Genomic DNA, 12,491 nt, shown 5'->3' on the forward strand with positions numbered 1-12,491 from the left:
GCACCAGACCCTAGAGTCTGCATGCTAGGTTTTGTTAAGTATAGTCCACGGTGGGTAAGGACATTTGTTGCTCTATCACTGCTGCTCACTGGGGGCATGGACAAGCTGCCACCACAGACAAATGGTACTGTAATGAACAGCTAAAAATAAATGGAGAATCACTCGCCTCACCTCTCAACCCAAAACATCTAGAGCCTACATACCTGCTTGGTCAGGATGCAATGTAAGAACACGTATTGAAAGTAATTGATGCCTGTCCTGTAAATGTGTATGTCATCAGCTGTAAGATGTTTGATTTTTGTGAGTACACATTGGTTACTGCCACTGTAAATTGTTTCTGAATTCATCTCCGGCACAAATGTCAATATTGCACCCTGTCTCTACTTGTCCGTGCAACTATATTATTGCATGATGTGTCAGCATATACCCTTATTGTAACATGTAGATTCTATACTTGTTGATGTTGTATTTATTGACTCACAATAAATATGTAAAATTCATGAGTAGAATGCTACTGGATAATGTTCACCAGTTTCAGGATCCTTTTGTGATACTGCAGCTCCAATGGGAAAAGAGCAAACACCTAGTTCTAGTACAAACAGCAATAAACACCGAAACTGCTCTCATCGCTGCCATGTATGACATACACTTGACTCTGGATGGAGGAGACACAGCAGCCCTGAACCTCATGGACCGCTCCACAGCATTTGACATGGTCTCCCACCTCATCCTCATCCAACTCCTACACAACACTGGAATCAAAGGACACACACTCCCAGTGGTGCTGCAACAATTTTCAGAGTGGGAGTGCTGCCATCAGTGATGGGAGGCTGCTTGCAATAAGTCTAACCCATGGCAATAGCTTGAGTAAATTTGCCTCAATGGGCTTTGCAGGATTAGTATCAACATTTTTTATGCTAATCCTGCAAAGCTCCGAACTAGCGTCAAAAATGTTGATGCTAGTTCTCTAACTACCACCGTGGTGCGCCATATCTAAGATACGGCGCACACATGGTGGCGTTAGGGAGGTGCTAAGGGGCACAAGAAAAGTGGCGCTGTACTGGGTGAAGTGCCACGTTTCTTAAATCAGGCCCTAAGAAGTGACGTTCCGGCGGCGCAGAGGGGCTTTTAAATAAGCCCCTGAAAGTACTGCACTGGGCTGTCCGGTGCTGTTTCTGGGTCCTTCGTGTGACAGCACAAATCTCAGCTACACAGCAATATAGGCCTCTTCAAAATACTATTTACAAATATATTTTAGGTCGTGACAATACTGTACAAATGCTCAAAAATAACACGACAATGTTAAATAGTCCTTATTCAATTGCCAGTATCACTGAACACTCACAGCAGCATATGGAATCCATACTGAATACCAAATCCACAATCCATACATCAGTTTCCTTTCCTTTTCTTCGTAATCTAAGGACTGTGCCAATGAAACGTCAAATGTCTTGGCCTTTTCCTTATATGTGAATTCTGGAAGGTTCTCTGCAGGGAAGTAATATAATTGCCAATTTGTTGCAGTCTATCTCCTCAAACAACTAAAAAGTAAATTGTTGTCAAATAACACTTCTGGCTTTATTTCAAGCTTACTAGTGCAACCCTCTTCCAATAAAAGTGATAGCAGGTCTACAACACATTCCAGTTCTCTCGTCACACTCCCTGGAACTCAGCATGCACCAGAAGCATGCTTCAAAGGTCTAAATAAGGTTTCCTGTCCAGGGCCACCAGCAGCCTGGGCCCCGTTTTTTATGTGGTTCCAGGCTAGGAAGAGTCCTAGCAAAGCCTTGTTTCTTCCCCTTCCAGGATTGTGACATGGCTGTAGCAGCATGGTTAATTTGGCTCAAGGTCTCCAACCGAGCCCACTGGCCAGGTAATGCGCAGGGACCGCAAAGGTTCCCAGCCTACGGGTGAGTGCTCATTGCACCTCTGTCCTCCTTGAAGTCAGAAGAAATAAATTCAGTAGGTCCCTTGAGGTGGAATGTTGGTTGGGGAGTCAGGTGCACACATACTGCTGTATCTTGGGGGCGGTTGAGGTTGATCCACCCTCTCTAAGTCTTCCCAAGTACAGAGAGAGCCACCAAGGTGGACCAGGAGACTGGGCTCAACACAGCCTACCTCCTGACATGCACGCGATATGGCAAGGCAGAGGCAGAAGATCATCACTGCCAAGCTGCTGACCTGCTGCCTAACCTTCAAAGTCCCACGGAAGATGGTGAGAGGCAGGGGAATGGTAAGAGGGTCTGGTGTATGCATACAACACGGGGAGATGGTAAAAGGCATGGCTGTGATGTACCCATACTAGAACAGGAGATGGTGGAAGGCATGGCTGTGGTGTATGCATACTAGAACAGGAGATGGTGAAAGGCATGGCTGTTGTGTACACATACTAGGACAGGAGATGGTGGGAGGCATGGCTGTGGTGTACACATACTAGAACAGGAGATGGTGAGAGGCATGGCTGTGATGTATGCATACTAGAACAGGAGACAGTTAAAGGCACGGCTTTGGTGTACACATACTAGAACAGGAGACAGTGAAAGGCACGGTTGTGGTGTACACATACTAGAACAGGAGATGGTGGGAGGCACTGCTGTGGTGTACACATACTAGAACAGGAGGAGGTGAAAGGCATGGCTGTGGTGTACACATACTAGAACAGGAGCTGGTGGAAGGTATGGCTGTGGTGTACACATACTAGAACAGGAGCTGGTGGAAGTCATGGCTGTGGTGTATGCATACCGTAACAGGAGATGGTGGAAGGCATGGCTGTGGTGTACGCATACTAGAACAGGAGATGGTGAAAGGCATGGCTGTGGTGTACACATACTAGAACAGGAGATGGTGAAAGGCATGGCTGTGGTGTACACATACTAGAACAGGAGATGGTGAAAGGCATGGCTGTGGTGTACACATACTAGAACAGGAGCTGGTGGAAGGCATGGCTGTGGTGTACCCATACTAGAACAGGAAGAGGTGAAAGGCATGGCTGTGGTGTACACATACTAGAACAGGAGATGGTGAAAGGCATGGCTGTGGTGTACACATACTAGAACAGGAGATGGTGAAAGGCATGGCTGTGGTGTACGCATACTAGAACAGGAGATGGTGAAAGGCATGGCTGTGGTGTACGCATACTAGAACAGGAGCTGGTGGAAGGCATGGCTGTGGTGTACGCATACTAGAACAGGAGCTGGTGGAAGGCATGGCTGTGATGTACACATACTAGAACAGGAGCTGGTGGAAGGCATGGCTGTGGTGTACACATACTAGAACAGGAGATGGTGGAAGGCATGGCTGTGATGTACACATACTAGAACAGGAGCTGGTGGAAGGCATGGCTGTGGTGTACACATACTAGAACAGGAGATGGTGGAAGGCATGGCTGTGGTGTACACATACTAGAACAGGAGATGGTGGAAGGCATGGCTGTGGTGTACACATACTAGAACAGGAGATGGTGAAAGGGATGGCTGTTGTGTACACATACTAGAACAGGAGATGGTGGAAGGCATGGCTGTGATGTACACATACTAGAACAGGAGGAGGTGAAAGGCATGGCTTTGGTGTACGCATACTAGAACAGGAGCTGGTGGAAGGCATGGCTGTGGTGTATGCATACCGTAACAGGAGATGGTGGAAGGCATGGCTGTGGTGTACGCTTACTGGAACAGGAGATGGTGGAAGGCATGGCTGTTGTGTATGCATACAGTAACAGGAGATGGTGGAAGGCATGGCTGTGGTGTATGCTTACTGGAACAGGAGATGGTGGAAGGCATGGCTGGGGTGTACATACACTGGAACAGGAGATGGTGAATGGCATGGCTGTGGTGTACACATACTAGAACAGGAGATGGTGGAATGCATGGCTGTGGTGTACACATACTAGAACAGGAGATGGTGAAAGGCATGGCTGTGGTGTACGCATACTAGAACAGGAGATGGTGGAAGGCATGGCTGTGATGTACACATACTAGAACAGGAGCTGGTGGAAGGCATGGCTGTGGTGTACACATACTAGAACAGGAGATGGTGGAAGGCATGGCTGTGGTGTACACATACTAGAACAGGAGATGGTGGAAGGCATGGCTGTGGTGTACACATACTAGAACAGGAGATGGTGAAAGGGATGGCTGTTGTGTACACATACTAGAACAGGAGATGGTGGAAGGCATGGCTGTGATGTACACATACTAGAACAGGAGGAGGTGAAAGGCATGGCTTTGGTGTACGCATACTAGAACAGGAGCTGGTGGAAGGCATGGCTGTGGTGTATGCATACCGTAACAGGAGATGGTGGAAGGCATGGCTGTGGTGTACGCTTACTGGAACAGGAGATGGTGGAAGGCATGGCTGTTGTGTATGCATACAGTAACAGGAGATGGTGGAAGGTATGGCTGTGGTGTATGCTTACTGGAACAGGAGCTGGTGAACGGCATGGCTGGGATGTACATACACTGGAACAGGAGATGGTGAATGGCATGGCTGTGGTGTACACATACTAGAACAGGAGATGGTGGAATGCATGGCTGTGGTGTACACATACTAGAACAGGAGACGGTGAAAGGCATGGCTGTGGTGTACACATACTAGAACAGGAGATGGTGGAAGGCATGGCTGTGGTGTACGCATACTAGAACAGGAGCTGGTGAACGGCATGGCTGGGGTGTACATACACTGGAACAGGAGATGGTGAATGGCATGGCTGGGGTGCACGTGTGCCGGACCAGGAGATGGGGGGATGCAGCTGACCTGCTGAAGGACTCGTTCAGTATTAGTAGACTCACACCTGTACCTCAGGGAGCAGGGATGAGCAGGTGGGCAGGCAGCAGGCTACCCCTCTCCTACAATACATCCACTCCTCCATTAAAAAGAAGACTCCACCTGCCATTGTTTGTCTTCTTTCTTTTTCCTTCCCTCCATTGTTACGCCATTCATCGAGCCCCAGCATCTCTCTACTGTGTGTCTATTGTGTTAATCACCTCAATCTGAGCTTCCTAAAGCAGATTATTTATCTAAGGTGTTTTATGCAGCGCTACTTTTACCCCGGGGGTGTCAATTAGCTTTACAGAACAAAGTGCCCAGAATATCTTTGAATATGTGGAACAATGTAAGAAAGAGGCCCACAGTGTGGACTTAATATTACAACCCCTGTTTCCGGACAAATCAGTATTAGGAGTCCTATGGTATTGTCGTAAAAAACCTTGGTTTCCCAGGAGACAAATCCTTCAGGTCACCACAGAGGATTATTTTCTCATTCAAAACTCCTAAAATGACTGGCCATTGTTATTCCACACAACACAGTGGGGTGTAGGCAGTGCACGTTTAATCCATCGTTCTTTTGCTTACCATGCCACCCCAGTTTGGACCCAGCCATATGCAAATCAGTCTTGACCCTGTTCCTCAAGTTTGGACCCAGCCATATGCAAGTCAGTCTTGACCCTGTTCCTCAAGGGAACAGTCAAGCCCGAACTGCAAAGCTAGGTCTTCCCTGGATCGGAAACAGGTATCCTGGGACTGGTTTCAGGGTTTCACTCTTCATCAGCCAGGCTAGCTTGAATCCAGTGGCACAGTGAGCAAGGGACCCACATCTGGGCATACCCTTTCCACTTGCAACACAAAAGGATGATGGAGGAGTGTTGAACAATGCAAACACTCACCCCCAGTCACAGATCTGGGTTTAATCCATAGTTATTTTGCTCACCATGCCACCCAGTTTGTACCCAGCCATATGTAAATCAGTCTTGACCCTGTTCCTCATGGGAACAGTCCAGCCCGAACTGCCAAACCAGGTCTTCCCTGGACCGGAAACAAGCATCCTAGGACCGGTTTCAGGGTATCACCCTTCATCAGTTAGGCTAGCTTGAAACCAGTGGCACAGTGAGCAAGGGACCCACGTCTGGGCATACCCTTCCCACTTAGGGCAACTTTAGCAACACAAAAGGATGATGGACGGAGTGCTGAACAATGCAAACACTCACCCCCAGTCACAGATCTGGGTTTAATCCATCGTTCTTTTGCTCACCATGCCACCCCAGTTTTGACCCAGCCATATGCAAATCAGTCTTGACCCTGTTCCTCATGGGAACAGTCCACCCCAAACTTCCAAGCCAGGTCCTCCCTGGACCGGAAACAAGCATCCTGGGACATTGTGGTGCTGCTTGTCTAATTTAGAAATGAGAACAACAAAAGTTGTTTATTAATTAAATATACATTAAAAATGAGTACTACCTGCCACACCAGCTAGTCTCATTATTTTGAGAGTCTGAAATAGTCTGAATTGCACACTTGTAGGTGTGTTACGGTTAGTAGTTGTGCTGGTATTGTCATTGGCAGTGCTGGCAGGGGCAAAGAGTAATGCAAGCCGCAGTGGCTTCCTGACAAGGGCTCTGGCACTTATTATTATTATTATTTTTTTCACAAATTAAGCACTGGTAGGAGATAACGTGGATCCTTTGATAGTAATGCTAGACAACATTCTCTACATCTCCAGTATATGAATTACCGCCCTGTAAAAACTGCTGGACTCGAAGGCCCTAAAGCACTTTATCCTTGCAGAAACAAAATTGAACTGGAAAGAGGGCAATGAACAAAAAAATTGAAGCCAAACGGATGAGTTAAAAGTAGCGTCCTGTCCCTGCCCTCGCTGCCTCTCAGGATCTGACCCTTGTAAAGAGGTCTCAGTAATTTACCTCTTACAAATAAAGTTGGTCTTGGCCAAAGTTTTACCTTTTTCAAGGGCACGCGCTGGATTGAGAGATGGTGAACAATCACATAATATTGGATAATACACTTGAGCTCACAGTTCTTTGTCTATGAAGTGCTGAGTCGGTTTGGGGGGTGGTAGGAAGGAACTCCCCCCTCCTCCCTGGCATGACTTGGTCCGTCTGTGTGCTTGAAAGTGTGGCACAGCTGTTTCCTTCCCGCTGGGCTCTCTCTGAGCTCCTTTGCTCTTGGCAGAGCTGTGTCTCCCTCTTGAGAGGTGACCCAAGAGCCCTCAGTTTCAGCTTTCCGAAAGTGACGCGAACATTGAAGAGTGATGGACTCCTCCACCCTGCAGAGCGGTGAACATCTCACTCCATAACTATTAACCAGACAGTCCATCTGTGCCATGTGTAATGTTCGAAGAGAAGAAACAGTTCTCTATTTCTTTTACAACACGGAAGTCGACAAGAATGGACCCCCCCCCCCCCCCCCCCCCACCTCCCTCCCCACACCACCACACACAGGATCCGATGTAAAGGTTTAGGAACCTACTGCCAAAATAACATTCTGAGTTTTGCGCCCTCAATCTCGCTTAGCACCTGGACCATTTTTTCAGAACATTTGTGGCAATGTAGTAATTTGGCGCCCTCTAGTGGCCACTTGCGGTACTCTTTAAAGTTAGCACAATGCAGAACCAGTTTAGCTGACTCCCTTCCACATGGCCGCCTCAGCTCTTCAACAAAGGATTTGGCCCAAGAATCAAGTCACACCTACGATATAAGCATTCCCCTGGCATAAGGTAACACCTCTTCTGAAACCCCCAGAGGATAACAGTAAACTGCAAGCATTAAGCCTTGATTTAAAGGCAGTAGGATACTATTGGAGCTCTCAGAAAACACAGGAATTCTCAACGATGTTAAACAATGAAAAACGTGAAAATCCTGTTTTAGGTACGTGTAAGAGTCATGGAGCCTGAGGGATGAGTGATGCCACATACATTTCAATGGAAAGGTGACAAACACATCCTTTTGTGTGTAGTACAAAAAGCGTTCTGCAAGATGACGTCCAGGCCACATGGTCCTGGCAGAAAAGCCCGAGTGTGGCTAGCTGACTAGATGTGAGGAAAGGGTCAGCCTTGTCTTTTGGCGCCCTCTGGCCACGTTTACTCAAGGGGCACACGCCCTTCCCCGGCACTGGGGGTGCACAGGAAACACCTGCAGAGGAAGGGGTGATGATAAGCGAACCCTTCCTCGTCGTCATTCACTCTTCCATACGCTGGGCAGCGGTCCCTCTCTGGGCAGCGGCACCCATCGCTGCTCCGCCCTTCGCTGAATGAAAACACTCACTGAAAACCGGGGGGCATATTTACAAGCCTTCTTGCTGCGACGCCCTGCGTAAAAAAAAGAAGGGCAGTAATGGGCCATATCTACAAGATAGGGCACATTCCTGTCCTACCCCCTGCCCTGGCATACAAAGGGCTGCCATGGTGCAAGTGTGTCTGCAATGCGGGCATGATTGTTTTTCTGCAGGAAGGGAAACCTTCCTGCACAAAAACAATTACGAGAGGCATTTTCCTCTTCCTATGTGTGGTGCAGAATGCAGAACACTTAGAAAAAGGAAACAAGCATTTGCAATGCAACGGGTCTCGCATTTGCTTGAGTTAGAGCTATTGGCGTTGTAAATTCATAACTGAACTTCTCTTGCCACATAAATTGGTCAACCCTGCCTCGTAATTTTGTCTTTTCCTGCCACTATGTTCTCTGCATTGATGACAAGCAAAGCCCACTTTACAGCTCATTGCACTAGGTAACCACTTGCTTCAGTTATCTGTGAACATATGACAGTGCAAGAATGGTGGACGAATTAAGTGTTTACTTATAAAATAGCTGATTTATTCTTAAAATCGTACGGGTGAGCCCCCCACATGTTGTTGCATGTTCTTGTTGAAAACCAATAAAATGTGTTTAAAAAAAAAGAAGGATGATGGTGTTAATCTCACCTGGTTTCTAACACCAGGTTTGGTGGTTGCCATGAATCTGGTGGGATACCTGCCACGGATTAAAAAGGGTCAGAATTATAACACAGAAAACAAGCAACAACACCGACGTTGTGTGGAGCGGGCAACAAGATGGACAGAGGGTGGGGCAACAGCAACATTTCCAGTGGGAGGAGGTTGGTAAAGCAACAACACAGAGGAGGACAAAAGTTAACGGGTAAGAGAGAGCAACATCAAGGCCAGGGAGAGAACCACATCAAGGAGATGGCCTGGAAACACATGCCATCCTATGGAGTGCTTCAACACAAAACACATACCACAAAGTGTCAAGGATGTTTTTTCTGCAAAATAAAGCTTTGTGTATGAATACGAAGAGAAATGCTGTGTATCTAAAGGGGTCCAAACCAAAAAATGCAATGCAAAGGACAGGAGCGTGAAGGCAGTTGCTACCATTGCACGAACTGCACAATATGTGTGAGTAAAAGAGCAATTAATGTTTTCCTTTGGCAGCTAAAGGGAGACGTTTTTTGTCAAGGGTATAAAATATAGGCAAATAAACAAAGAATCAGAATATGTTTGTTTTCAAATGCAGTGGAAGGAGCTCAATAGGCATGTGTTTTTAGGTGAGTATAATTATGCTTTTGAGGATTGGTCTTTGAGGCCAAAGTTGGACACCCATGAGGTTAAAAAAAAGTGAAAGGATTACCATAATGGGATGTATTTTTTATAGCTTGTTCCTTTAAGGGTATAAAGCAGATGTTTTAAACACAGATGCACCCACTAGGACGTGAAGGGAACTATAGCGGGACGTGCTCATAGTATGCAGCTTGTTGGCAGATGTTAAATCACCAGTACCAGGAGCCATTGCAGCAAGGGCCACCAAAGGCATTGCCACACTTCGCACCCAGAGGAGCTATAAAGGGCTTCACGGCATCCCACTGCGTGGGATGCGCTCATAGTATCGTGCAGCTTGGTGGGGGTTGTCAAAACACCAGTACCAGGAGCCACTGGGCAAGGGCCGCCAACACAGCCACACCTACTTCGCGCCCAGAGGCGCTACAAAGGGCTTCATGGCATTCCGCTGCATGTGCACGCTCATAGTATTGTGCAGCTTGGTAGGGGTTGTCAAACCACCAGTACCAGGAGCCATTGTGGCAAAGGCTGCCAATGCCGCCACACCTGTTTCGTGTCCGGATACAGTACAGTGGTCTTCACGGCATCCCTCTGCGTGGGACGCACTCATAGTATTATACAGCTTGGTGGGGGCTGTCAAACCACCAGTACCAGGAGCAATTGCGGCAGGGGATGCCATCGCCGCCACCCCTGCTTCGCACATCCTGCTGTGTGGGACGCACTCATGGTATCGTGCAGCTTGGCGGGGGCTGTCAAACTACCAGTACCAGGAGCCATTGCGGCAGGGGCTGGCAACGCCGCCATCCCTGCTTCGTGCCCGGATGCTATACAATGGGCTTCACGGCATCTCGCTGCGCAGGACACACTCATAGTATTGTGCAGCTTGGTGGGGGCTGTCAAACCACCAAGAGCCATTGCGGCAAGGGTCGCCAACACTGCCCCACCTGCTGCACGCCCAGAGGCACTACAAAGGGCTTCACGGCATCCAGCTGCGCAGGACGCACTTATAGTATTGTGCAGCTTGGTGGGGGTTTGTCAAACCACCAGTACCAGGAGCAGGGGCGGAGCCTCGCCCCTGTCAGCAGTAGGAGCTGCAAACCTTTAAAAATAAAATGATAATAAACTACGTTGAGGCCATGGGGTGATGAGCAGTGAGGGGAGTGCACAGAGCACTCCCCTCAGTGTGCATTTATGTTTGGCCGGCCAAACACACATCAGCACAAGGGCTCTCTCCAACCCGACCTGTGTTGCAGGGTTGGAGAGAGCAACCCCAGGCTCCCTGTCTGCACTGGAGCACCAATCCAGGGTGTTCCAGCCAATCATAATGCTGCTTTGAGCAGCGTCATGATGGCCGCAGGGCAGGCTGGGAGCCTGCAGTCCAGAGGAGAGCGGCGGTGACATTCAGGTAAGATTTTTTTTTTAATGTATTTTTTATTTTTGTTTTATCCCCCGCCACTTTTCCGAGTCTCCAGCCGTGACTGACTAGGAGCCATTGCAGCAAGGGCCGTCAACGCTGCCACACTTGCTTTGTGCCCAAAGACGCTACAAAGGGCTTCATTGCATCCCACTAAGCGGGACGCGCCCGGGTGCCTGGGCCAAGACTAGGCCCGTCTGTGCCAGACATGGCAGGGCCCACTGTCTTTCATCTGGTAAGTTTGTTTATATCCAGTCTTTCGACTCCAGCTCCTGTTTGAGAAGGTACATTTTATTGAGGAACATTATGGACAAATGTAAGGTGGGCGGGGGCCCTGCAGGGATGTTCGTTTCTTCATGTCCAACTACCTCCATTGCAATATATTGAAGCAAGCAATGGGTATTATCTCGAAGGAGATCATTTTGACTAAGCTGAGGATGTCGCTGGAACATGGTCTGAACAGTGAGCCATCCCCTGAGGCCATGTCACATAGGGGGACCCCATTAAGCTCCCATATTACTGAGTCTTGGATCGCTCACAGACCCAGGTTCATTTTGCTGTTTCAGATTCAGTCGACAGTGCTAAAGATGAGGCTTCGATTGTAAATCAATCCAGGAGTTGCTCAGAAACAGAACCTGTAGTGAAGCAAAGGAAGGCCTTAGTGTGAGCCCTCATTGGGAGAAATAAACATTGTACCAGCCCCAGGGTCAGCTCTCTTCCTGGGGTTTCAAGCAGTATAATACTCAGGCCACACAGACTGAGTTTGAAGCATCTTTGGTCAATTGCATGCCTGTTTTTGATTTCGTCTGTAGAAAGCTTAGTGAATCTCTGGAGGAGAAACTGCGCAACTTCGAAATCAGTTGCAGCGCATTGGGAGTAGTGTAGCCCAGTGGTTCCCAACCTTTAGACTTCTGCGGACCCCCACTTTATCATTACTGTAACCCGGGGACCCCCAATATCATTAATAGAATCCGGGGACCCCCTCCACTGACTGCTGGGACCTAATCTGTTAATATTATTTAACTTTCTAAGCAGTCGCTGACCCCCAGAGGAGGCTTCGCGGACCCCTAGGGGTCCCCGGACCACAGGTTGGGAACCACTGGAGTAGCCAATTCCCATGCCAAATTGTCTCTCTTGGAGACTAAAATGATTGTGTCACCAAGGGCCGTGGCACCTGATAATAATGGCAGGATTTTACCTTGTACTCGATCTGTTGCTCTGCAGCCTGTTGCAGCCGGAAGTCGTCCATCCAATGACCCCCCGGATCCACTCCTATGATACCAGCCGGTTTACAGAGGGGTGGCTGGGTCACTTAAAAGGGGAACAGGACTTAGACCCAACGAGCAAGACCATCATGGACCCAACCTTGAACCAAGCAGAGATGGTTTAGATCTACATCCTACCTCTAGGTTGTGGGGTTTAGACTGGGGTTCCCCCTCCTGGGGCCCCACAAACTGAAACTTGGCTGGAACTTCATAATAAGTGTGCAGATTGGCTCGTTAGACATAAGAATTTAAAAACAATGGCCTGGAGAGTTGAGTGGGTGGGTCGTTCCTAAAAAGTTATAGCAGGGTATTGCATTGTAGTAAACTTTAGAAAGCCCTCATGTGCTAAAAAAGTGTTAAAATCATTGTAAGTGTTCAGTCACAATCAAACGGAGATCACTGCTCTCCCTTTTGGGTATTTTTATAGAGCTGATATGTTGGTAAACCGCAGGGGTGGTAGTAGGAGTCATCTGTCTTC

Source organism: Pleurodeles waltl, chromosome 3_1, assembly GCF_031143425.1.
Source record: "Pleurodeles waltl isolate 20211129_DDA chromosome 3_1, aPleWal1.hap1.20221129, whole genome shotgun sequence".
Taxonomy (NCBI): Eukaryota; Metazoa; Chordata; class Amphibia; order Caudata; family Salamandridae; genus Pleurodeles; species Pleurodeles waltl.